The sequence below is a fragment of the Haliaeetus leucocephalus genome, unplaced genomic scaffold (genome assembly GCF_000737465.1).
Source record: "Haliaeetus leucocephalus isolate CR32 unplaced genomic scaffold, Haliaeetus_leucocephalus-4.0 Scaffold536, whole genome shotgun sequence".
Classification (NCBI taxonomy): Eukaryota; Metazoa; Chordata; class Aves; order Accipitriformes; family Accipitridae; genus Haliaeetus; species Haliaeetus leucocephalus.
In genome coordinates, this window is record NW_010972972.1 from 7,294,892 (window position 1) to 7,319,322 (window position 24,431).

The 24,431-nt window shown below is 46.5% G+C and overlaps 1 protein-coding gene across 2 annotated transcripts in view; it reads left to right on the forward strand.

Moving 5' to 3' along the window:
* The first annotated feature begins 20 nt into the window (after positions 1-20).
* Positions 21-24,431, forward strand: part of STIM1 (stromal interaction molecule 1) — a 109,254-nt gene continuing 84,843 nt past the window's right edge. Inside the window, exon 1 of one of the 2 annotated variants that reach the window (XM_010576702.1) lies at positions 21-860. The gene's annotated coding sequence lies outside the window, so the exon portion shown is untranslated. Of the gene's footprint in view, positions 861-15,233; positions 15,320-24,431 lie in introns of those variants that run through there. The other variant, XM_010576703.1, reaches the window with a different exon arrangement.

A 24,431-nucleotide genomic window follows, 5' to 3' on the forward strand; every position in this document is an offset into this window, starting at 1 on the left:
TTCCCTCGGCGGGGGGGGGGGAGCCGGGTTAGGGCACTGCCAGCCGGCGTCGGCTCCGTTTTGAGGCTGTTCCCCGGCTTATTGGATAAGTGGTGCTGCTAACCATGTCCCGGCCCTGGTTGGGAAACCCACAGAGCTCAGGGCAAGGGTCGAAGGACCAAAAATAATCCCTGTTTATTTTTGCAATGGACTCCAGCTATTTGCTAATGAGTGTTTTGGATCATGACTCGGTGTGTTCAGAACGTGCCAGTGTTTAATTTTTTTTTTTTTTTTAAGGACGTTCCCAGGTGGGCAGCGTGGCTGGGGAGGCAGCGGGCTGGGGGTGAGGGATCCCAAGGGTTGTGTAACCCTGGCATGCCTCCTGCCCTCGCCCTGCTCCGAGGGCAAGGTTTTCCCACCTCTCAGCCCGGAAGAGGAGAGGTAGCAAAGACCTAACAGCCAGCTATTCTCTCTTCTGCCTTATTTCCCTCCCCTCTGCCCCAAAAGCCAACAGCCCAGCAAAAAAAAAAAAAAGAAAGGAGAAGCCCAAGCCCCTCTGGACTTGGGTGGATTTTTCCCCCAGGAGCCAGGCTTTGGTGGAGTTGTTCTGCTCCAGAACAACTGCCAGAGCCAGCCTCGGCAGAGGGGCCGGGAATTGGCAAAACCACCGTGGGCACTGGTGTCTGCTGTGTGTCCTTGTGACAGTCCCTGAGGTCAGAGCTGGGAGCCTGTTCGATAAAACGTGCTTTTAGTTCTCAGTAGTGAAATAGAAGTCCTCAGCTCTGTCCTTGCCTTTTCATTGCAGCAGCGCTGAGTTCTTGCATGCTAACAAAAAGAAAAAAACCCAAACCCCAGTGAGTTGTGTCCTGTGAGCACTGCAGGTGAAGAAATAGATTGCTTTCTGAAGGGCGAAACTCCCACCAAAGCTGAAGTACTACCGGCCTGGGTGTGGGCCAGCCCGTCTGAGCGAGACTTTCTGCTCAGCAGCGAGCAGAGCTGTCAGCATCTGGGTGGTTCTGCACCTCCACCGCCATCATCTGCAGCCTGGATCCGCTCCGGAGGGTCCCACCTGGCACAGGTTTCCACGAGGGATAACGTGCCGGTTTGGGGTGGTAAAAAAGGCGGTGAGCAGCTCTGAACGCTAATCGTGGTGGGGACGTGCTGTGTTTGGCGCTGTGTGGGTGCGAGGCTGCTCTCTCGCCCAGCTTTACAGGCTGATGTGTTAGCAAGGGCCCGGGGACTAGAGCTCACGGAGGGTTTTTGGCTACAGTGGAAGGTGCAGGTGTGGGCGTTCATGTTAATACAGATTAAAGTTGCTGCAGCGGCGTTGCTAAGAAGGCATTTTGCTTTGTGTACAGAGCTGGTTGGTGAGAACAGGGCAAGTCCCTGGAACTGCAGTATCAGGCGAACGATCAGGAACTCGGTGTCTGATTCCTGGGCAGGCAGATTGTTTCATCTCAGCGACGTGACGATTTATGTGGCTTACTGTTTTTTTTTCTTAATACTGACCGCATGCTAGCTGTTCTGTAAAAAGTCTCTTTTTTATGTTCTTTATACGTGATCCTAAATCCTTAGGCCAGTTCACATCCAGTCTGCTCCATTAAGGAAACTGGATCTCTGCAGTCCTTCTGATGAAGCAAGGTTTATGCCTCCAAGGAATTTCCAGATGAGTTATTTTTGGAGGCCCTGCAGAAGTGTGGCAGCCCTGGTGATTCAGCTGCTGACTTGCTCTTCTCTCTGAGCAGAGGCAGAGCCAGAGCAGGGCAGGCAGGGAGCAGTCCAGAGACTTAATCTCTTTCATAAAATCACCTACAGGTGGGGTTTTCCTGCAAAAGAGCTACTTTTCATTACTCTTGGTTTTTCACAACTGGTATGTTCTGTTACTTCTGGGTTTAAAAGCCTGCAGAACAGCCCATGGCACCTAGCAAGGGAATAGCTGGTTACAGGTTGAAACCCAAAATGTGCAGATGAAGGTGGTCAGTAGGGGATTTGTTTGCTCCGAGTGCAGGTAACTCGCAGCGTAACTGCACCGTATCCCTTCCTAGGGTAGCTAGGAAGTTCGGTGGTGCTCGTTGCACTCTGCTCATGTAGCTGAAAGCTAATGCGTCCTCTGAGATCACTTGGCCATTTGCTTTTTAGCTTTTAGAGCTGTTGCTTGCAGTTCAGTGCAGTGAATATCCTCAGATAGCATATGACACTTTTCCTTACGTGTTCCCTGGAAGCAGAAAATGAGGGTTGTGTTGGCTGCACACAAGTCTGCGGTAGCACAGGCTCTTACTGTGGAGCAGAGGTAGGTGTTTGATGGATTTTTGAAAGTGAAAGTGTTCATTTTTGATGGATTTTTGAAGGTGAAAGGGTTTTTTTTTTTTTTTTTTTTGACATGGCATGATTTTAATGATTAAAAAAAAATGACAGCACCGGTCACTTTTCTGTGGAACAGTGAAATTTTTAAGGAGATGCAGGGAAGTGGTGTTTGTAGAGAGCAGAAGCATGAGTTTTAGCAGTGTTTTCTCATTAGGCTCGGTTGCTTAGATTCCTGTGCACACTCAAGGATGCATCGGCATGCTTTATTGATATTAGTATATGTTTCTTATTCCTAAAATTTAAAAAAAATTTTTTTTTTTACATAAGAATTCGAAATGGGTAGTTTTGTCCATGGAGAAGAGTTGGTGACTGAACTCCAGGGAAAATCAGATTTTCTCCTGGCTTTGACTTGTTCAAAGGCAAGCGTTTCTAGCAAGTGCTTAATCTTTAATCTTTTCCTGCCTATATCAGATTTAATTTTGGTTACACTCAAAAGCACAGGAGCCATTTCGCAAGGCATAGGAACAGAGGTGGTGTGTGTTATAGAGCCAAGAAGGACAGCCAGTCCACAGTCCGACCCCCAGAGTAGTGCAGACCCCAAAAGGTGCTCAACCTCCCTCCTCTCCCAGCAGTCTATTTTTGTGCTAGAGCACATGTTTCAGAAAAACATGGTGTCACGAAGAAGGCCGGCGGCTGGTCCCCCCGCCGCTGCGCAGGATGTGCCGACAGTCACCCTGCCGTTATTGTTTTCACCCGCTGGTGGTTATTTTTAGCATGAATTTGTCTAGCCGAAGCTTCCAGCCCTGGGATCTTTCGTATACCCCCCCCCCCCAAAAGGGGCAAGAGAGGCTCCTCATGGACATGATTAGAAATATTACTTTCAGGTGGTAGATTTTCTTTTCTTTCCAGTTATTTGCTGTAATCTTTCAGTTGCCTGAGTCTAACCTGTTTAATGCAGGTTTTGTTCAGTTTTCTGTTGGCAATAGTCCTTATCAGAGCGTTGTCTGGGGTTATGTCAAATGTTTTACAAAAGTTTTATGTGTACCATCAGGTGTTTTGGTCAAAAGTTTTTACATTTTCTCTCAATAAAAATAGTAAGCTTGCTCGATAGCCTGTGTTTCATTAAATCGTGTTAACTGGTATCAGTGAGGCTGCTCTTCTTAATTTTTTACTTGATTGCCTTCTGTGCAGACCAGCATGGGTGGCCAGTGAAGTGTCATTGCTGCTGCTTATGCTGGGGATCTTCAGGTTGGGCTTCAGGTGTCTTTGTAGGAGATCCAAGGAAAACTGACTGTTAAGGGGCCAGACTTTGGATGACTGGGCTTCATTCCTGGTTCCCTTAATTGTGATACCTTTCATCTACTGCTGTCTGCTTTGCTAGATTCATACCTGCTCCATCTCCATACAATAATGTGGAAATAGTACAAGTCTGCATTCCCCAGAGCCTTATTTCATTTCATATTGAGATTATTTTCTGTGATCTTGGATCCACAGGGATGTGGGGCTGTATCTGCCACACTCTGCCCGTGCTTGAGGTCTGGGGTCTCGTTTGGGTTCCCATTCTGGCATCACCGAGACAGACTAGGGATCCTGGTGTGGATTTTCCCTGTCTGTCTTTCCTGCAGCAGTTGAAAGATGGGCTCTGGCTAGCGTGGTGAGGCTGACCCATTCTCTGGGCCACGTGAACCTTGTGTGCCCAGGCAGCGCTGCGCCCGGGAGCCAGAGCCCGAGGGGCTGGACCCTCTGGTGTGGTGGTGGCACAGGGCAGGGTTTGGCATTTACTTATGCCAAGGCACAACAATTCCTCTTTCCCTTCCTTTGTCATTCTCCCTGCACCTGTCTCCTGCTTCCCTGTCTTGATTCCTCCATCACTAGATTTCTGGAGTTGTCTTTGCTCTTGTTCAAGTGGTGTTTTAACACGTGGGATTCTTGCTGCAGGTGGGGGGGTTCGGTGCGTTACCAGAACATAAGTTATAAAAATATTAAGATGATAATAAGAAGAAAACCTGAATGCATACCCTCAGAGTTACTATGTCTGTGGCACTTTGAGCCTAAGCTACACATAAAAACATGGAACATCAACGTTTAACAAAATAAGCATGATGAAGGGGGGTTACAACCACAAGCTTCTAACTAGTGAATAATTTGATGGGGGGGGGGGGGAATTCTGGATGAGTATGCTGTGTTGGAGCACTGCGGTTTAGAGCTCCTATACTTGTCATTTGAAGAAGCAGGGTTTTATTGAAAGCTAATCCTTTGCTAAAAAATCTCTAGCTAGGAAAGTGATCGGTTTTGGACTTTGAACTTGCAGTGAAATCTTTTGACATATGAAGAGAATGTGGACTTGGTGTCTTTTGAAAGCTTGATGCAGTAATCTTGCAAGGTGGGAACACAAATGGATGGTTACTTCTTTACCAATTTAAATGCTATCATCTCTAGTTGCTTAGTTAATGAAACATTATGTTAGTGCATTTATTTCATGGTGCTGAAGTTTACGTCACCCACCGTGATGCCAAACTCTACATTTGTCCTCTATTCCTTTGCCAGAACCTCTGATTTCATCCACTGCTTTTATGAGTTGCCTTTAGAAAAAGTCTTATCTTTTGAAGTCAGGAGATCAGCATAAAATCAGTGGTGGTAAGATACAAGCAGCTAATTGAGATACCATTGATCTGGCTGCTCTCTGATGTTCGTTAACCTCTCGGTGCTGTGTAAACAGAACCACTGCAGGATTTCATCCCCCGTATTAGTGTGCTGGAAGCCTCTAAATCCTCCTGTAGCCTACCCTGGCCTGCAGCCTCGAGGAGGTACACGACCTGGCTTGTCAGAACGCACCTTCCCTGCAGTAACTCTTACAACCCCGTCTTTCCCACAGACCTGGAGGAGTTCGTGAAATACAATGACCTGTTATGCTTTTCTTGCTTTACGGTGAAATGCTTCTTAAAGGAGTCTTTGTCTCCAGGACTAGAAGGATTTTGCTACTGTGCCTTTTGCTTTAACTGCAGTTAAGTCTTTCTAGGTATGCACTTTCACCGAGTAGAAGTTGCATGTGAGTGGCAGTTTCAGGCTGGGCAAGGGAGTAGTTCTGGGAAGTACTTGGAAAACTCTGCCAGGAAATAGTCAATGTTCTTTACCAGTTTGATTGGAAACCTCAGTGGATTGCACAGCCTTTACGTCGTTTAGGAATGAAACTCATCTCGAGGAATCACCATTCTGAGAGCTGGAGAAGTTACTGTCTTTTGGCATCAAAAGTGTGCAGCCTTGTATAGAAGAGGAGCGGGGCTGGATGGGCATGCGTTCGGGCTGGTAGTGCTGCTGGGGAGCTCCTGGCTCCTGGCTGCTGATTCTGTTCCCTGTGTTGGCCCAGAAACTTGGAGAGATGCTCAGCTGGATTAGTGTGGATTTTTTTCTTTTTCTGATATTTATTTATTTATTACTTTGAAAAGCAATTTTCTTCATGCCTGGTGTTCCTCCCAGGTACTATTTTCAAATGGGCAGCATTGCTGGTGGAGCTCGCAGTGCTGCTGCCGGGATGCTCTCTGCTGTCGTGAGGCTGGAGCAAAGAAGTGGCGGAGGTGAGCTCTCTGGGGTATTTGTTTTCTTGGGAGTTGTGCTGGTGCAAGTACATATAAAGCTTGTGTTCAGACTTTGCAAGCTACTTATGGCCTTTGCCCTCACCACATCCCAGTGGGAGAGAAAAATGTGACTTTGACTGCCTGGAAAGCGCAGGTGGGGGAGGCTGAGCTGTCAGAGCTCAGACCTGAGCATTAGAGCAGGGATCTGGGTAACTTGCATCCTGCCGAACCCCAGTGTCCCGGAGATGCCTGGGGGAGAAAAAAAACCTTGCATGTGACTGGAAACAGAGGCTGAATGGGGTTGTTGAGCCTTTTTGGTGTCTTCATTGCCCAACCAATCCTCTTTTCTCAGGGCCGCACCTCACAACTGTGCCTTTTGCTTTGGCCTTTCCGAAGGTGAGGCAGGGATACATGTATACACGTGCTCACACGCGGGCAGTCCAAAGGAGCAATCCTCCTGTCCCTCCTTTCCTCTCAGAAGGGAATGAAACAAATGTGTGATGAAGCCTTCTGACATCCCTTATGGTGTGGCTGGCACGGTCTGTGATACTTCAGTGGTCGTGATGAAACGGAGTATGCCTCACCTGAAACGGAGTAAGAATGAAAAAAAAAAAAAGTGCTTTTCTTGCCTGCTCGGTTTGTGTTTGGCTCCTGGGCTACTGACTTGGTGTATATTAGTACATCGTTAATTCTCTTCTTGCTGAGTGCTCTCACCTCCCCTTCCTCTGGGTAGGGGACAGATGTCTGTCCGGTGCACGCTGTGCTTTAGACTGGAACTGCAGGGGGAACTGCGGTAGCGTGCCCTGAGTTTTGTTTCAAGATCTGCCTGGTTTTTGGCGAGGGAATGGAAGTAAAAGGGCATCCTGGTGTAATTCCACGTGGATTTGTTTGTTAAAAGGAGGGTGCGTTAGCAGCTGCTTAAAAAGCAAAAGTTTTCCATGTGGTTATCCCTCTGCTTCTAAAAATTCTGCTTCTGCTTATTCAACGTGGAGGCTTCACTGATTAAAAAAAGGTGTTGGCGGTGGCACTTGTCCCCTTGTAGTTCTCCAAGCCCAGATTCAGCGCTGAGCTTGGTTACCCTTTTGCTGCCTTCAGCTGCTTGAATGTAACCAGCCTTGCGTTTTGTTTTTGAAAGTCCTAATGGCACAACCTATTAGTGTTGAAAAAACGGTTTACTTCGTTAATTACCTTTGCTTTAAAAAGAAAGCTATATAGGGAAAAATAAACTCCTAAGCAGGCAGAGCAAGCCAGAGACTGGGCCGTTGTGGTTCTTGCTGGGGCAGCTCTAGGATTCCTGCTGGAATGAGCCCCCTTGTTACCTGGTGGGGTATGTTTTCCCTGGGTGGTCTGGCTGCATTGAACCGCAGTGCAGATACCTGCTAAGGCAGGACTATGTGCTGGAAATGGGAGACAGGGCCTTAACTGGTGTTTGGGTGAAGGTCTGCAGCGCGAGCTGGGAGTCCCTCCGGTCTGTGGCTGGAGAAGGAGATTAGATCACCCTTCATTATATCGTGGTCAAGTGCTATTAATAACGTGGCTTTTTGGCCTCTTTTATGCTCTCTCCCTGTTACAGAGTACAGCCTTCGGGACCTTCTGTTTCCCTACATCCCACCCTAAGGACTTCAGTTTGCTTCTGGAGTTTGAGATGTGTTATGCATGTGTAGGCATTGGCTGCCTTGCTGACCCGTCTGCCTTTGCTTGTGTGATCTGATCCAAGTGGGTCCCTCTGGCAGACTTTAATTTTTCCTTTCCCTTCATTTTAATCAGCCCCTGCAGTTCTGTGTGATTAATTTTCTGGCACCTTCGTAACTCTGGTTCATATTTTAGCAATTGATGGTGGTCCTCAGGCAGGCATAGACAATGGACTCTTTAATTAAGCCATTGCTCTGTTACTCCTGCAGCACATGTGAGCCTTGAGAAGCTTCTGCCTCAAACTGTGAGCCTGTGTGTTAAAAACCAGCATTGTGCCAGTGTGGCTCACCTGGGAGCTGAGTGTTGGGCACCAAGGTGGAAGTGTTTTCAGTGAATTATTCTTTTAACTTACTAAAACTAAATAAATATCAACCTCTTAGCTGCCAGAGTGGAGTCGGTGCAGCTGTGTATTGAGGTGAGTTTTTCTATGCCGTCCCCCCTATCACCTGGGGAGCCGGCGCGATGGCACGACTGTGCCCAGTTGAAATATTTGTTTTTACTGGCAGTGACAGGATGAAGTACCCACCTCTACAATCGATATGAAAATCATCAGAGGAACATAAGGAAGTTATTAAGATAACTGCGCATGTTTTTGTACATGAATTGTCTATGCTTGTTTGTTTTATCTTTATAAAATAGTATCAGGATGCTTGTTTGGATTATGGACCTATTTTTAAGTAACCTATTTTTTCCACTTTGGAAAATGCATTAGCTTGCTGTGTATCACAGACATCTGTGCAGGCTGAGTTTGGGAACCACCAAGTGTTCCTTGAAGCTGCTCTCTCACCAGTGTGAGCTGTTGCCTCTTTGTCTGGCAAGTATATATACGTTGCTAACTTTTGCTATAAGAGATGTCTGCATGATCCAGGCAAATGCAGCGCTTCTTTGTAAGCGCACTTTATCCTACCTACCAAGGAGCTCTACTACATTGTTTTAATTGCACTGTCCCTTCACCTCTTCTAGGGCTTGGAAATCACAGGCAGCTTTACCGATCCCAGCCAGCCTTCAGAAAGCAGAAGCAGTAGCAATTGGATGGGAAACAGTTATGTTTGTTAACAAACACATGCTCGTGCCGCATGTTTTGCAAGAAAAGATGCTATTTTTGTACCTAAGTATTTCTTACATTTTTTTCCCTGAAGGGCAGAGTTTTAAGGTCAGTTTAATTCATTCCTTCAGGTTTTGAGCTCTGGTGCCTGAAATTTTGCGATTCTCAGAGGATAGAAACATAATAAACATGAGAACTTTAAGAATGTTCCTCGTCTGAATTACAAATGAACAGCTTGCTTGTTTGAATGGTCTGCCCCTTTGCTAGTCAAGTTAAGCTCTGTATTGCAGGAAAGGGAGAAATAATTCAGGATTAAAGCTGCTAAGCAATGCGTATGTTTAGATTTGTAAGAGTGCCAGTACATAATTAATGTGTGAGTAAGGCAAAGAAAAAAGGTTGGTTTTTTCCTTGATATAGACAGACAGATGCAGAATAAAACCTGATTTTTTGGGGGGGGAGAAATAATTTCTGAAAATATTATTTTCCAAGTAGCTGCTATTATTAATGCTGCCTGAGTGTTTTTTCATCCTAGCTGCTTTGCAGTTTTAAGGCAAAAATCAAAGTATGTCATCTTGTGCTGGCCTGGAGGACTTGTGCTTATTATTGAAAAGCTCCAGGGTTTCAAGTATGGTGAGGATAACCTCCAGAACAGTCAGCCTGTTGAAGTATTATTCCTTCTTAATCTTGCATGCAATGGCTCTCCCTACCTGCTGAGGATGTCAGCCAGCACTGAGGACTAGTGGTGGTTGTTACAGCTTATTGCTGAAGGAAAAAAGTGATGGTGTTAACAGGCTGTGCAGGTCCTCATGGAGCCTTTAACCTCTCTCCTCTTTTTGATATTTCTACAGCTGGATCAGAGTCTGACCCTTCATCAGTGGCATTGAGCTTGTAAGAAGTAAAAATTAATCAGGAATAAAGCGTTTATGTGAAAATGGTTGATTAAAGATCATCTCTGAGTGTTTTGGAAAGGAGATAGCAATTCAGTATTCCTTGTTATTTCAAAGTGTATATGTTCTTTAAACTACAAAATGAGGAGTAGAAATGTTTTTTCTTTTAAAACCGTGGAAAAGATGAGGCAAGAACAACTTGTCTGTGCCCATGCTGTTAGCTGCGTGATTTGTGAACCCTTGCACATCTAGATATGCCCGTCTGCACAGGAGGGCATGGGCCGGTTCATTGCAGCTTGCTGAAACTTGGCAGGGATTTGCTGGTGTAGGTCTCCGAGGGGGAGCGTGGCTATTTAGGTTCCTAGCTTCCCCCCCCCCGGAGGTGACCTGGGATGCCATCACAAACCTCAAGGCAAAAGGCACTGGAAACCCTTTCTGCCAGCTGGGCCATGTGGCAGGGAGCCCCCAGGCTGGCTTTGGCTGTGGGTGTCCCAAGAGGTGTGAGCTGCAACCCTCTGCCACCACGCTGGGAAGATGAAGAGGTTCCTCAGCCTCCAACAGGAGTGGTGGCTTGAAATGGCACTCCTGCAGCTTGGCTTGCTTTAGGAAGAGTCGTTTAATTAAGCTGTGTCCTGGAGGCCCTCTGAATAAAGGAGGAGATGCTCCAAGGAGGTGTGAAACTGGGGAGTGTGAAAACTAACTTTGAAGATGCTGACGCATTTCTGAGAATGGTGATGGCAACGCACCCAGCAGCCCTGCAGGCAGAGGGACCTCTCAGTGGGGCAGTGATAGGTGCTGTCCTTGCCCCCCATCAGGTGCCGTCCTCCTGGCCCTGGCAGAGCACAGAGGTGCCAGGGTCACTTGGCCATGGCTGTGATCGCTGGAAACCAGAGGAGTGCTTCCAGTCCTGTGGAGCCTCGGTGTGTCTAAGAACCGTGGGAGCACCATCCTGCTTGTGATTTCTTTCAGTGCTCGCTGAAACTGCTCCTGGAGGTTTGTCTCTGTACTGGGGCAGACCAATTCATTTGTTGTCATAATGCGAACCTTTGGAAATCGTTCAGCCATCCAAAAAGCTCTCGGCAGCTGCTGAGGGGGCAGTGGGGCTTCTGCAGTTGTGAAACACGCTGCCTGGGCTGGAGCAGCAGGCTCCGTGGTCTCTTTGTGCAGCCGGAGGAGATGCAGGGCTGTGTCGGATGCAGGTAGTACCGTGGCCGCCGAGCATCCCGTGGCATGGCACGCCCAGGATGGTGCTGTTCTTGGTGGTTTCTCGTGGGCCATGCCGTTTCCTGAAGATTTGTGCTCTGTGTTTTCTAGATAAACAGGTTTTCCTGTTTCTCATTTGTTTTAATTTGTTGTATCATTAAAAAAGAAAAGAGGTGGAAAGGGATATTTGGGGGCACTCTGTGTACCTCTCTGATGCTGCAGACAGCAGGAGGAATTCTACAAAAGTTTTGCTTACAGCTGTTGGTATGAAAAGAGGGAGGTGGGATCTCTTGTTACTTTTTCTGCCGCTTCCCCCCTGCCTTGGGCAAGGAGAAGAAGTTTCATGCTTACATGACTTAGTAAGGGTGAGGTTCAACCCTTTGAGTTTGTCATTTAGAAGCTGTATCTTAATCTAAATGTCTAGTATTCCTGTGCCATCACTGCAGAGATGGATATCTTCAAATGGTTGTTTCATCTACCTGTGTTAGGTGGAGGAATGGCTCTCCAGAGGTACCGGTTCCTTTCCATGGGCTATGGAGGGAGCTTAAGCAGCCGGCACTAGGTGAGATGTCCCTTTTGTAGTGACAAGTGGCACTGTCTTCTGACACCACTCTGGAGCTCCATGCACCGAGAGCTCAAGTCAGAAGACAGCTCAGTTTTTGTCCTGCACCCTGCCTCCAGCTTGCTGCTCAGTGTTTGCTTTAGCATTACGGTTTGGATAAGTTGTCCAACTGGTTTGTTTTTCATCTTGTGGCTATTTTCAGCCACTCAGCCTAACAAGGTGAAATGTCTGAGATGCTTCTCGGTTCCCTGTGACTGTGCTATAAGGAGGTGTACTGCTTGCCCCAGCAGGCTCCCCAGTGGGGAGGGGCTCACCCCAGCCTTTCCTCTTTTCAGTAGCCTTTGGCTATTTTCTGGTCTGGTCTGTTTGCACCGCTTAGGTCTTTTGTTAGAAAAACACTCAGTCTCTTCACAGATACCCTGAGCACAGAGAGCCCCAAATCCCGGCATTACGGTTGCCCTGTCACCCTCCTGAGAAGCTGAGGCTGGGAGTGCGGGGAGGATCCGGCACCTTGGCTAGAACCAGCTTCGGTGGGCTCTGTGTAGGAGAAGCAGCAGCAAAGCCAGTGAGTAGTGCGGCCTCGCTGGAACTGTGGGGACGTGGGCTGTACCGCTCTTGGTTCATGCCGAGAGCATCTGTACCGCGGTGGAGGTTGCCCGAGATGCGAGAGGAGGGGGATGTTTCACCCCACCTCTTCCTTATTCCAATCATAAATGTGTAATTTGTTCACTTGCAATTGTACTTGTGATTCCTTTGGGGTTGGGAAAAGCTCTCAAACTGCCATTCACTCAGGTAAGATTAATTTTTAAAACAAACCCAACTCTTGCTCCTTGGTTAAAGTCCAGAGAGGACCTGTGAGCAAAGGTGGTTCTTTCCAGTGTCTGCCAAACAACTGCACTGGGAATGAATGTCACTTCAAACACCTCAGAGTTCCTTGCGATCTCTAGTATATTTAACCTCATAATACTGTAGGATGTGGAAGCACTAGTCTTATTTCAATTGAAGGATTAAAGTGCAGAGATATCATTGTCATGCAGGAAGTCATCTGGCAGAGCAGGGACTTGAACCCTCTCACAAATGTCAGCTTGGTGGCCCAGCCTGTGGGACATCCATCATTTCCTGGGCACAGCTACAACGCGATTTGTAATGGGGGAGTTCATGGAAATCTGTGTTGGCTTGTAAAGTAAATTTAGCACCTTGATGTGAATCTGTTTGTCTGCTGGGTCAGCTACCTTCACAGAATCTCTCCCACACCTTCAGAAATGTATCCAGATGGAGAAGCAGCAAGTGGTTGTGAATAAACGCTTTCCCCAGGCTGTGCTCATGGGGGGAAGTGACATGCTGTGCCTTGCTCATTACCCTGCATTCAGATTTCACGGTGGGGCCAGGCAACACGCTGTGTTTCTTTCTGGAAGCTGTCACTAGTGGCATTGGGCATCTCAGACCCGCTATATTTATGCTAATCTAGAAACAGAATAGAAATCCAGTATTTGAACCTTAATAGCCAAAAGTAGGCTTCTTGTCGATGATGGTTCAGCAAATCCCTTTGTGAAGGCAGAGGAAAGGTTTGGGTTGGGGTGCAAAGTGTTTGTTAGCCAGCAAGAAGGAAAGGGTTGCCAAAGGCAAGTTCTGACTGACGAGGTGGTCAGCAGCTGTGTGTCCTTTCAGGATGTGGATTTCTGAGAGGAAGGTTTTCCCTTTGTTTTGATGACATTTTTGTGCCTGTTTTCTTGCTCCTTCATACGAAGAGGGTTTGCAGAAAACAGTTTGTGTTGTGGGTTTGAGCTTTGCAGAGCTGGGCAGCCCTTTAAACGTGCATCTGACAGTCAGGGTGTTTGATGTGACTGGTGTGTGGCCTCCCGTGGAGGTACAGCTCTGCTGCTGTGTCCAAGGAGGAAAATCCAGTGTTTCTGATATAATTTTTTATCTAAGTTCTCATCCATAATAGCTTTAGCTGGTGTGTCTGTGGATGAGAACTGCAGGAAAAGCCAACGGGCCTTTGTTCATACCTGCTGCCGAGGCCGCCCTCCCTCCAGTATGGCAGCAGGGATGCTCCTCGCTCACGGGCACGCAGGTGCCCGCCTCTGAACGTACGTGGGCTGTTGATTGGGTGGACCGGGAGATTCCTGCAGCTGGCACACATCCAGAGAAGGTCCTCACTTCTCACTGCTCTAGACCTCTCCTGCAATTAGGCATGAGAGCTGGCTGGTGCTGATACCAGTCCCAAGAAAGATAAAAAAAAAAAATTCCACAGAATTGTAATTAATGCTAGAGAGTGCATTCTCTTCAATTGCATTACTTTTAATTGCAGTTGTCTTCCAGTAGCTTGCCATTATTTATTCAAAACATAAATGAACAGTAGTTACTGCCATTATAAACCCATTTTACAGCTGCCTTGTCTCTATGCTTATCTCCACGTAGTGTTTGCATGGGAACAGTGTGTGCGGATGATGTGAGGTCTCCTTTTTTTGATATTGCCTAAATTCTTCTGAAATTACCAAGCTCCTAATGAAGGTTTGCTTACTTGTGGCAAACCAGGTATATACTGCAAATACAGTTATGTGGTTTCTTGGACAATGCACCAGAATACAATGTCGTAATAAAAAGAGAAAATTTGCATCGGAAAGAAGGAAGCAAAAGGTTTTATCATTCAATAGTCTTCACGTAAGTATTGGTAAAAGGGCACATGAAGGCTTCAGTGCAGAACGTGAGAAAGGAGACTTTTTAGTGGAGGGGACTGTTGATGCAGGATCGGGAAACTGCAGAAAAGTTGCCCAATTTGAAGCAGAGGAGGAAAGCTCACGGCACCTTTTACCCTTTATGCTGATGCTGGAGGTAATATTTTCTGCCTGAAGAGTTAAGAGGCTAGAGCATCTCTTCTCCTAGTACTAAAAAAGATTCAGGGGAGTCTGGACTTGTATTCCTGAAACACCTATGTATTTGTATTAGGATTTGGCAGAGAATTTTACTGGTAGCCAAAGTTATGCCTTTTGTAAACAGAATTCTTTAACTTGAATGTAGCTGATGCTGAATAATGAATCAACGTAACCCTGATCCAGTACAGCAGAACAAAAATAACCCAGAATTTTAAGCACTGATAGATTATTTTGTTTTTCAGTCTAATGTACCCGTGTTATTGCTCAGATCCTGGTGCTGGTGTTCCTCTGGTCCCCACAGAGACAGTGTCTCTCTGGGAGAGCTGCGAGGAATTACCACTCACTGATGATGACTTTAAAAAAATCAGATACAGGGTAAATGTATAGTTCTTTGTAGGTCATTGTAAAGCAAGCAGTCTTTTTTCAGAGCTCCTATCATCAAATACAACTGCTTAATAAAAAAAAAGAAACTGTATTTTCATCAGACAGCCAAAGGGAACAGCAGCCTTGGCCGGCTGAGAGTAGGACGTCGCCCCACCAAAGACTGTTTCAGGCTGGAGGCTGCACAGAGGGAGTGCAGCCAAGCTGAAGATGCTCCTTCTCCCTCAACGTGTTCCTGTGTAACGAGGCAAATGGGTTGTGTGTGCGATGCAGTGGCCTGAAGATGAGCACTACAACTCTTTTCCACTTCTGTGGATGCCATAATAGCTGGTAAAAAGCCCAGAGAGTAAAAGCTGCTAAAACTGTGATAGTTTGGCTTTGCTGGTGCTTCTCAGATGCTTAATGATCTGCTGCCTTCAAGGTATGGCTCTAGAAGATGAGAGGGACTTAGAAGAGATTTATCAGTAGCCTAATGATTGCTAAACTTAGTCACTTGTTTCCTGGCTCAGGGTGTGTGGAAATGCTGTAGAGGTGATGGTTCTGATCTTGGGAAATAGATATTGCCAGCACATCCGGTGGCAATGGTCCTGTGCTTGTACTGGTCAAAAGGCTTTGACAGGACAGAGTTTATAAGGAGAAACACAATACATCCTTTTTTTTTTTTTTTTTTTCTTTACAGGTCACCTGATGTGCTGAAAAAATTTGCCTTATTTTTTCAGGCTACAAATGTTTTTTTCCCCCCCAGTGAAGTTGCCAAAAATTTGGCAAATTGAGCTTCCCCATTACAGCACCAGCCTGGTCAGCCCTGTGGCCGGGTGAGCTGGGGAGTGGGAACGGCTGGGATGGGTTGGAGGGACTCTGCTCTCATTCAAACAGAAATACTGGCTGATGAGCGGCAGTTTTCCCCAAAGGAGAGGCAAATGGGTGTCTGCTCAGGTGCCCGCCTCTGTTATTAATCTCTTGCGGCAAACTCTGGAAGGCAAACGAGGGCCATGAGCCTCCCCTTGGTGGGCACCCACCATCAGCGTGTCTGAGGGGTTTGCCGACCACTTGAGCCATGGCAAAACTAAAGAAGTATGCTCAGAGGCTTTTCGGAACTGTGGCTGTGCTGAGCAAAGCCAGCTGCTGTAGCAGGGGCCCCGCAGCCTGGCGTTAATCAAAGTTGGGGTTAAGATTTCATGCATTTCTTTCTTTTTAAGTGCTGCCTGGAGCACAGACACTGCTGAGGCTGAAATCTTTGTTTTAACAGGACCAGAAGCCAGTTTTGCTGCAGCTCCCCCATAACTCTCTAAACAGAGTGGGTACATTTTCCACTGAATAGTCCAGCCCCATATCCATAAAATCTTCATTGTTTATGGATGAGAGCAGGGCAGTCACTGGCACTGTTGGCCATGTCATTGTAATTACCTTCTTTGTGTCTCTTTCAAGAAGAGACCAGATGCATGTTTCTGTTAGGATTTAACTATTTTTAAGCTGTCTTTGACAATAATATTGTTCTTTTAGTCTCTTCATGTTTGTGCAGTAATTACAATGTTTTTATTTTTAATTTGGATACTGAAAGCTACTGTCTTTCTTGAGTTTGGTGGTTTATGCCATGCAGAAAGTCATGGTCCCTCCTGTATGTGTTTTGGAATAATAATTTTTTAAAGTAAGTCACGACTGTTTTTTCTAATTTAGAAGTACATAGCTTAAATAGCCTCTTCTATCAGTGGAAGCTGTAGTAGTCTATAATTAACTTAAACATAAATTAAGTGTTCTGTTTCTGAATGCAGTTAATGGACACTGAAGGTGATTACTCATGTTGGTCATAAACTGTTATAAGCTGCTGTCTGATTCAACTTGAAATTTATATTCTGTCTTTTCAACACTTGAAGTGCTTTGCCGTAGGGGCTTTAAAGTTCAAAGCAATCTCCTTGATAAGAATATTGTTATTCTAAGGAGACTGTTCTAGTAAATGATATTCCCATTAAAGCGTAGCCAGCCCCTGGTACATGTTGCGGCTGCTGCTGGCGTGGCCAAGAGGACACAGAGCATGGGCACTGGTGAGGAGCAGGGTCACCCTGCCAAGAGCATCTTGCTGTGGCAGCGAGCTGGCCTTGATGACCGCATATGTCTCTTCCATTTCTAATTTCTGATTCAGTGGCCTGCCCACTGTAAGCTGCGCTGCAGGCACCCACACATGTGGGAAGGTATGTGAGGGGGAGGGAAAATAATTTCTGTAATCCCAACCCAAATATAAAGTTCTGCTGGGAATCATTCCTTAACCAGAGGCTGGTTAGTGCTTAGCGATGCAAGGGTCTTGTACCTTTGTACCTGAATTGTAAACCCTTCTGCGTGGAGGATTTATGGACTGCCGAAGAACAACTCCACTTAATTTATTTTTTTGCCCTCCTTGTGCTGCTCTGCATGCCCAAGCACCTGCTGTGCCGTGGAAGCACGCCTGGGCCTCTTCCTTCAGGGACCAAAGCTTGGGCATTTCTCACATCAGACTCTCCTGTTCCCTTCCTAAATCGTACGTGATTTATCCTTCTCATTGGAACTCTGTGGGGCGCATTTCTTACCGAATAAATAGTTATGGAAAAGATACTGTTTGTTCAGCTGAAATAATGATGAATGGGGTCAAACTCAACTCCGGTCTTCTGGCTTTGTGCCTGGGGTGGCTTTGAATGGCACTTTCCATCCTTGGCACTTGGAAGTTACGAAGAGAGATTGATCACATAGTTTCTGTTCTGAAAGCTAGCTGGGAGTTCAGGAGCTAGTAAGTAAATTAACCATTGTGCAGGTTTAAATAGCACATCTAACACCTATCGTACCACACATGTGTGGTAAGTGTTCACTTTGACAAAGTACAGTAAAATGTATACATGCATGTACTGCAAAGCTATAACAGGGATAAAATGTATTAGTAATGCTCAGCCTTATGGGAAGGTGAAAAGAGGATTTCTCCACAATACACGGCGTTTGCTCTGATGGTCTGTGTTACCTGTAAGCCGTTAAGACTTGTGGAGAAAACAAAAGGTAAAGATAAATAATGATTGCTGCGTGGGGTTGTGTGGTTTGAGTTGCCGAACCCCTGAAGGTTGGAGATGGTCTGAGTCTGAGGTGGTGGTGGGATGCTCTCTGTCCTGGGGGGATTCAGGCCAAGTTCATGAAATGCCCTGGCTGCAGTCTTTGACTAAGGCATCTCTTGCTTCCTTTGGCATTTCCTTAATTCGTGCATCTTCTTCAAATTACTGCCGGGGCTCTGTGGTCAAATGCAGCAGTAATGGCTTTTGCGCTGTGCTGCGCAGCGTAAGCCAAATGGAGCCTTGGTCTGGATTAAAAGCCCCCGAGTGCTGCGTTAACGTGCTGCCCTGTGGTTGTTGGGCTGTTGCAGTCTGACAGCCCAGCTGACTGTTGTTTGGAAAATAGCCTCTCTCTTCTGCTTTAATTTAACTTAAAACTGCATCCTATCCGCTCATCTCTGCAGGAGCGTGGCTGCGCTTTGGACAACAGCGTGTTGTAAAACCCGTGACATTGGCTCTTCAGTCTGCTTAGTGGGAAGCAACAGTGCAGACAGCAGCTAAATCATGGCTTAAAAATGATGGGGAAAAAGGTGAGCTGCCATACTGTGGCTGAACCCTAATATCTGGTCAAATGTACAAGGATGGGTCATATTTTCAGCAGCTTCTACACTGCTAGGTTGCACTGAAAACATACGTGCAGGGTAGGCTTTGGGTAGTCTCAGGGAGGATTCAACAATGTAATTTAACAAAGTCAGTGGAACAACAGCTGTGTTAGTAACAGAGCTGTGCTAAGGAAGAATTCGGCATTTTCTGGTCTCTTCCTTGTGTTTTTTACTTACACAACAATGTTGCTTTAAAATGCTGAACATTAACATGGATTGCATCATGCTGAAACTCTTCCCTGTGTGTAGATGAGGACCACATTGTCCAATGAGTTGTCAGCTTGCCTTTTAAAGCCATTTTATTACTGCGGATAGCCTTGAAGATTTTTGAAAGACCGTCTTGGGGGAAGGAGCAGAAGTGGTTTGTGATCATGCTGCTGTTCTGGAAAGTGCTAATGGCCATGCTGTCCTCTGATCTGCAGGCAAGCCAGGCTTGGGAGCTTGCCCCTTGGAGTTTCAGTAGCGTTTTTTCAAGCTAAGGGCAAGGTTTCAAAAGATGCTGAGCTGACTGAATAACAGCTTGCCGTTGCTGAAAAGCATTTCGTCCTTCCCTCCTGGTTTTGGCAGCGCCTGCTCCCATACCCCTGGCAGTTTGGTGCTCTGCAGAAGCAGTCGGTCTTGCATGGCCCTGGGGCCGGGGGAGGTCTCGGCGTGGTGGTGGTGGTCTGTGAGCTGGCTGCTGGTGTAACGCTGATGAGTTTTGCTTGGAACAGCCGGCTGAGGTCTGTGTGTTTGGTGTGGATGTTCGATCAGGGAAGCCAGCCAGCCTTGCAGTCCTCTGGTTTTATAACGTAGAGGTGGCGGCGGCAGCAGCGCAGGCATCTCGTGGGTTGTGTGTCACCTTCTGCTGCCCCAGGCAGAGTGCAGTCAGCACTGCTGGGACCCCTCTGGAATGAGGAGCCTCATAGTTTTGGCGCTCTTAGTCAGCATACTATTCTATAAAGTTCCTCTTTCGCTGGTCACCTACAGAAAAAAGTCACTTTATTAAATGTATTATTTGTCAAAGTGCTTTGCAGGTGTGAACCTCCCCGCTTTGTCCTTCAAAGCAGCATTTCCATTTTCCAGCATAGCAAAGCAGGGCATAAAATATCCAATTTAACCCATGTTCCTCAATGAGTCATTTCAAGACTTTTTTTTTTGCTTGAACTGGGATGGCTTTTTTTTTTTTTTTTTCCCCCCAGTAACAACCTTTATTAGTGAGGTGGCATCAGCTCAGCTTCCAGCTGGGCAGGCCAGATTTACTGACAGCGTGGTGGCCACGCTCAGCAGCATTGTGCCAACACATGCCTTCCTGCACCTATGCAGCAGTACTGCTCAATGTGGGGGTTTATTTTTTTTATTTTTCCTTTGTATTCAAAGATGGCAGCTCTTACTTTGGGGCAGAAGAATTATAATTTAGGAATGCCTGCCTCATAACAGCATGCTTAGGATTGTTGCTGTTTGCAGGTCACATCTGAGAAATGCTTTTCTCCTGGATCTACTTGCAGCATGCCGTGTCAGGGCTACTTGCTTGTCATCATCACTGTGTGTATTTTCATAATCCGTGACTGGGTTTTTAAGGAGGGAGGGTACACCCAGGGACAGGAAAGCATGGCTCTGCCTCCTCCCAAGCTGTCTGTTTTTCCTGCCAGTCACCAGTGCAGTGTTTTCCAGCGGTGGATCACTGTTGGTAGGAGGCCAGGCTGGCAGTCAGCTTCCTCCCTCCCTGTGTTGCTTCCGATGGGCGAGTGCCGTTTGAGTTTATGGGGAAGCTGGCCTCGGAGCTGACGTAACCCAAAGTGCTTTTTCTTTGCTCGAGTAACACGTTTGGCTGATGGGGGGGGGGGGGGGGGGGGGGGGATTGTTTCCCTGATGCAAATAATCTTTACCTACTAATAAAGAGATTTATTTTAATTTTTGCCACTGTTGTTCCTCCTAATTGCTGCTTTTTATGTTCTGCTGTGCCACATACTGAGCATCGTCACCTGGCAGTAACTAGTCACAGGGGAAGTGAAGTACGCAGGGGTTAGGTGGATCCTTTATGGTTACAATCAGCGGAAAAAAATGTACTGGGTTGTCCGGGAAGAGCCTTTTCCCTACCCTGCAGGGCTGCCATGGGGAGGTTGGGATCCTCCTCTCACGGGACGGGAGCTTTGTGAATGCTCTGTAGCTTTTCATGCAGAGTGGTGTTGCTTTCTTCTCCATTTACCTCTATCCCTTGCTCCTTTTGTTGCTATTTTAACACGTTAACTGTGAAATCTGGTAGAATTGCATTGCTAAGAGCACTTCTAGGTGGAGCCTGACGCATCCAGGATCTTGTTCTTGTACTGGGGTTCCCAACTGTCGCCGTCGTGTGTGTAAAATTGAATGGGTCTGTGAGCACCAAGAGTAATGAAACTTGGGGTTTCTGCAGATTCGTGTTCTTTGTTCATGAGCTGCTTCCTCCTCTTCCTCCTCTTCCTCCTGCTTTCCTCTCCCCACCCTCTTCCCCTTCCTACCCCATGCTGTCAGCTTTGTCCTCTACCATCTGCTGGGACCGTGGGTAGCCTGTGCGTGCCTGCTGGCCTCGGGTCCCCCCTTCACTGGTGTCCTGATCCTCACGGAAAGTGTTAGAGAATTATATACGAGACGTTTCTTTGGTTGAGTTTGGAGAAGTAGGAGGCTAGCAGGATGACCAGGAAGGGGTTTTTTTTCCTGAAGAAGTCAAGCTAACAGTTGCATACTACTCTTGAGGTCTAATAATTAATATGTGTTTTTGCAGAATGGCATTTTCCTGCTAGGTCTGCCTGTGGGCACTGTGATGGTGGGCAGCATCTCAAGATAGCGTGGCCTTGTTCTGTTGAAGAGTTGTGTTCTTAAATGGGAGAGAAAGACTTTGCTGCTTTCAGGAGGAAAAAAAAAAAAGTCTCGTAAATGAGAAAATGTTTTAAACTACAGGAATGTGTTTCCAATGAGCTTGCTGGATGCAACAGTGCAGTTATCCCACATGGTGGTTTATTTGCAAGCAGCAGCTGATTCCTTCCCGCTATAGAAAAGGCACACAGAGGGGGAGTGTATGCTGTCTCTGAAAGGGCACTGTGAGCAAAGGCTGTTGTCACCGTGTTTTCTGCTCTCTAGAGTTTCTGTGAAAATTTAAATCATCAGTTCTTGGTGAGACACACAAGGGATAAATAAGGTTAAAATTGGGAGAAGCTGTCCTTGTATGGCAGCATGGGAATGGTGCTGCTTTGCTTGAATTAATTATGCAGAAGCTTGTCTGTGAAGGGACTATAGGGAGTCCTCAGTTCCTGGGCTGTTGGGAGAGGAGGAGGACAGGCAGTGCATGCAAGAGGTCCTTCTGGCTTGTCCACTTGTGAAGCTTTTCCTCCTGGGGCAATTTGCTCCTTCAGCTGTCCTCTGAGTCTGTGAAGACAAGATAGATGGGATTTTGGCTCAGGGGCAGGGGGGTTCTGGAAGGAAGAGCAGAAGAAAAGGACACCACTGAAAAAGCCCCTATAAAGCAATGGTTCTAGAAACTTCGCTTTGGCCCAGGTGTTGACTATTGGTGAGATGTAGCTGATCGAGGCACTTGGGATGTAAGCCTGGCCTTTGGGTCAATTCTGTGCTATCCATCTCGTAAATGTGTGAAGGTAATTTCAGAAACCCTCCACTCCCATGCTACTCTTACTGGAAATCTCTTTAAATTCTTAAGGAAACTCCCCAAAGTAATGAATAGAAAATTCAATAAAACGTAATGGGAATATATTAGCGTGAACCGTCTCTGGCCAGAGGAGCTGTTTGGGTCTGATTGCTTCACCATTGAGATGTCAAATCTTGGCAGAAATCAAGCCTTGAAAGACAGGCTTGGTTGGAGCATTAGAGCTGCTGCCTGCAGATCTGCTTGCTAGCCTAACCAAGGAGAACCAAGATTAAAGGGTTTCGTCCTCCAATTACAGTAAGTGGGCTCACCTTTTCCTACCCTTTCTGTGCAGTGGGAAATGTAAGGCAGCAGTGCTTTGGACTGGAAGCAATCCGTCAGTGGTATGGTATGTGTGCACCCACCGTGGGCTGTGTGTGGTAAGGTTGAATCCAGCAAGGGGTTAGTTCATCTCTGAAGCAAACACATTTTACTTAAAGTTGCTTTACATCTTCCTCAGCACCTTTAGTTTGTGGTACCTGTGTGGGCAGGCACACTTGGCTTTTAGGAGAAATTCATGGCTATTTTCTCTTCCTGAAGTTGTTGTCTTTATGGCTCATGTGCATCCAGCTGTGCAGGAAAACTCTGCTTTACAGGCTGCTCAGGGTAGCTGGGAAAATGGGCATCCACTTGCAGGTGCATAAACCTAAGATGCTGCTTCTCTTATCTCTTTTCACATCCTGTTAAAAAATAAGCAAGAGATAAGAGAGGAAGAATAGAAAGATAGTTTCTATGGAGTGGGTGATTTAACTACTTCCTTCCAGCATTATGAACATGACTTACAACTCCTCTCTGCTAGACTGGGAGATGCCCGGTCCCACTAACTGCACAAGCTGAATGAAATACTAATAAGCAAGAAACCAGTTCAGCCTTGAAGTGCAAGTCCTTTATAGAAAGCTCTTGCTAAAGAGGATGATCTTTTTCCTGTTAGAAGTGATTTTAATTTTGACAAGTTAGGATTAAATACTTTAAATCATAAAAGCAGGTCCCTAATTTATGCAATGGGAGGACAGAGAGAAGATGGAGTGAGACTCTTCTCAGATTTGCAAGGATAGGGTGAGAGGCAGTGAACACAAATCACAGCAGGGGAATTTCTGATTAGATATTAGGGATACATTTTCATAACAAAGGTAGTCAGGCATTGAAACTGGGACTGAAAGAGGTGGTGGAACCTCTGGCCTTGGAGATACCAGAACTCAACTGGATGGGGCCACGAGCAAGCACATCTAAGTCGGCCCTGCTTTGCTGGGGAGGTTGAAGCAGATAAACTCTAGAGGCCCCTTCTGCTGAAGTTGCTGTGGTTCACATGGCATATGTAATTGCTGTAAATAGAGCAGATTTTTGCATGGTGTAATTACTGCTCATCTGGTTATGCCCATATCCTACCCTTGCTTACTGGTATGTTCATTAGTTGCATTGTCAGGGGTGACCATTAGATATGCTTGTCTGGATCATCTGAGAAGCTAAAGAGAGCACAGGAGCAAGAAGCTGCTTTCAAATCAGTGTTGCAGTTTGGCAGCACCTCTGGAGGCCATGCTCTCCAAACCCTGCTCACGGACCGTCATCTGCAGCAGGTTGCCCTGTACCAAATAATGGTGCCCCGTCTTGTCTCAGTGCACGTTGGGGCTCCCCAGTACAGAAGAGATGTGGACGTGCTGGTGTGAGTCTAGCAGAGCCACTGTGGTGGCTCTGGGGCCGGGGTGGTTCAGCCTGGGGCAGAGGAAGGCACAGGGAGCCCTCACTGCTGTCTGCAGCCACCCCATCGCAGTGCCCAGAGATGGAGCCAGACCCTTCCCAGAGGTGCTCGGTGCTGGTAGGAAAGCAGCACACACAGACTGCAACACAGCGAACCCTGACCAGATGTAGGGGGGGGGGAAATTACTGTAAGAGTAGTCAAATACCAGAGGGGTTGTGGGGTCTCCATGCTGAGCAACTTGATCTGATTTAGAGCTGCTTCAGGCAGTTGAACCTGGATGAGCTCCAGAGGTCCCTTCTGACCGGCGTTGTTCCATGATCATGATTTTATGATTCTATGATTCTGTAATTTTAATTGACATCTTTATTGTATAATGTATTGCTTTGAGGGTAACTTTCACTAGCCTTGAGTTAAATACTGTTCTGGTCTTGCCTGAATAATAAAATTAGAAATATGTTTGTATTAGGTATTCGGCATTTATCAATAAATACTTTCTGAGAGCAAGAGAGGAGTTATATATTTCTCTGCCACCTTCTGAAAGTTACCAAAATTTTTGCTTCCATTTGCAACATGAAATTACGTATCTTGAACTCTTCTTTTTGCAGTGTGTATCATGTACCAGAGTGCCAAGAGCTGGGGACTGGAAATCCTTGGCTTTGGGCAAGCACTGCTGCAGTAACTGCTTCCTTGGGTCAAAGATGATGAGATGGAATGGTAGAAAGACTGTGGGTTTTTTCTTTGATTTCTTCCTAGCTTTCTTTGGCGTCTCAAATCTTTCAGGCAAGAATGACTCACTCATCCATTATGTGGTTTCCTGACTTGTAGCAATTTTTCTTTCACTTAAAAAATAATAATTATTAGTTTTGCATCACCGTGCACAGCAGTCAGCATTCAAAGCAGCGTACCGTG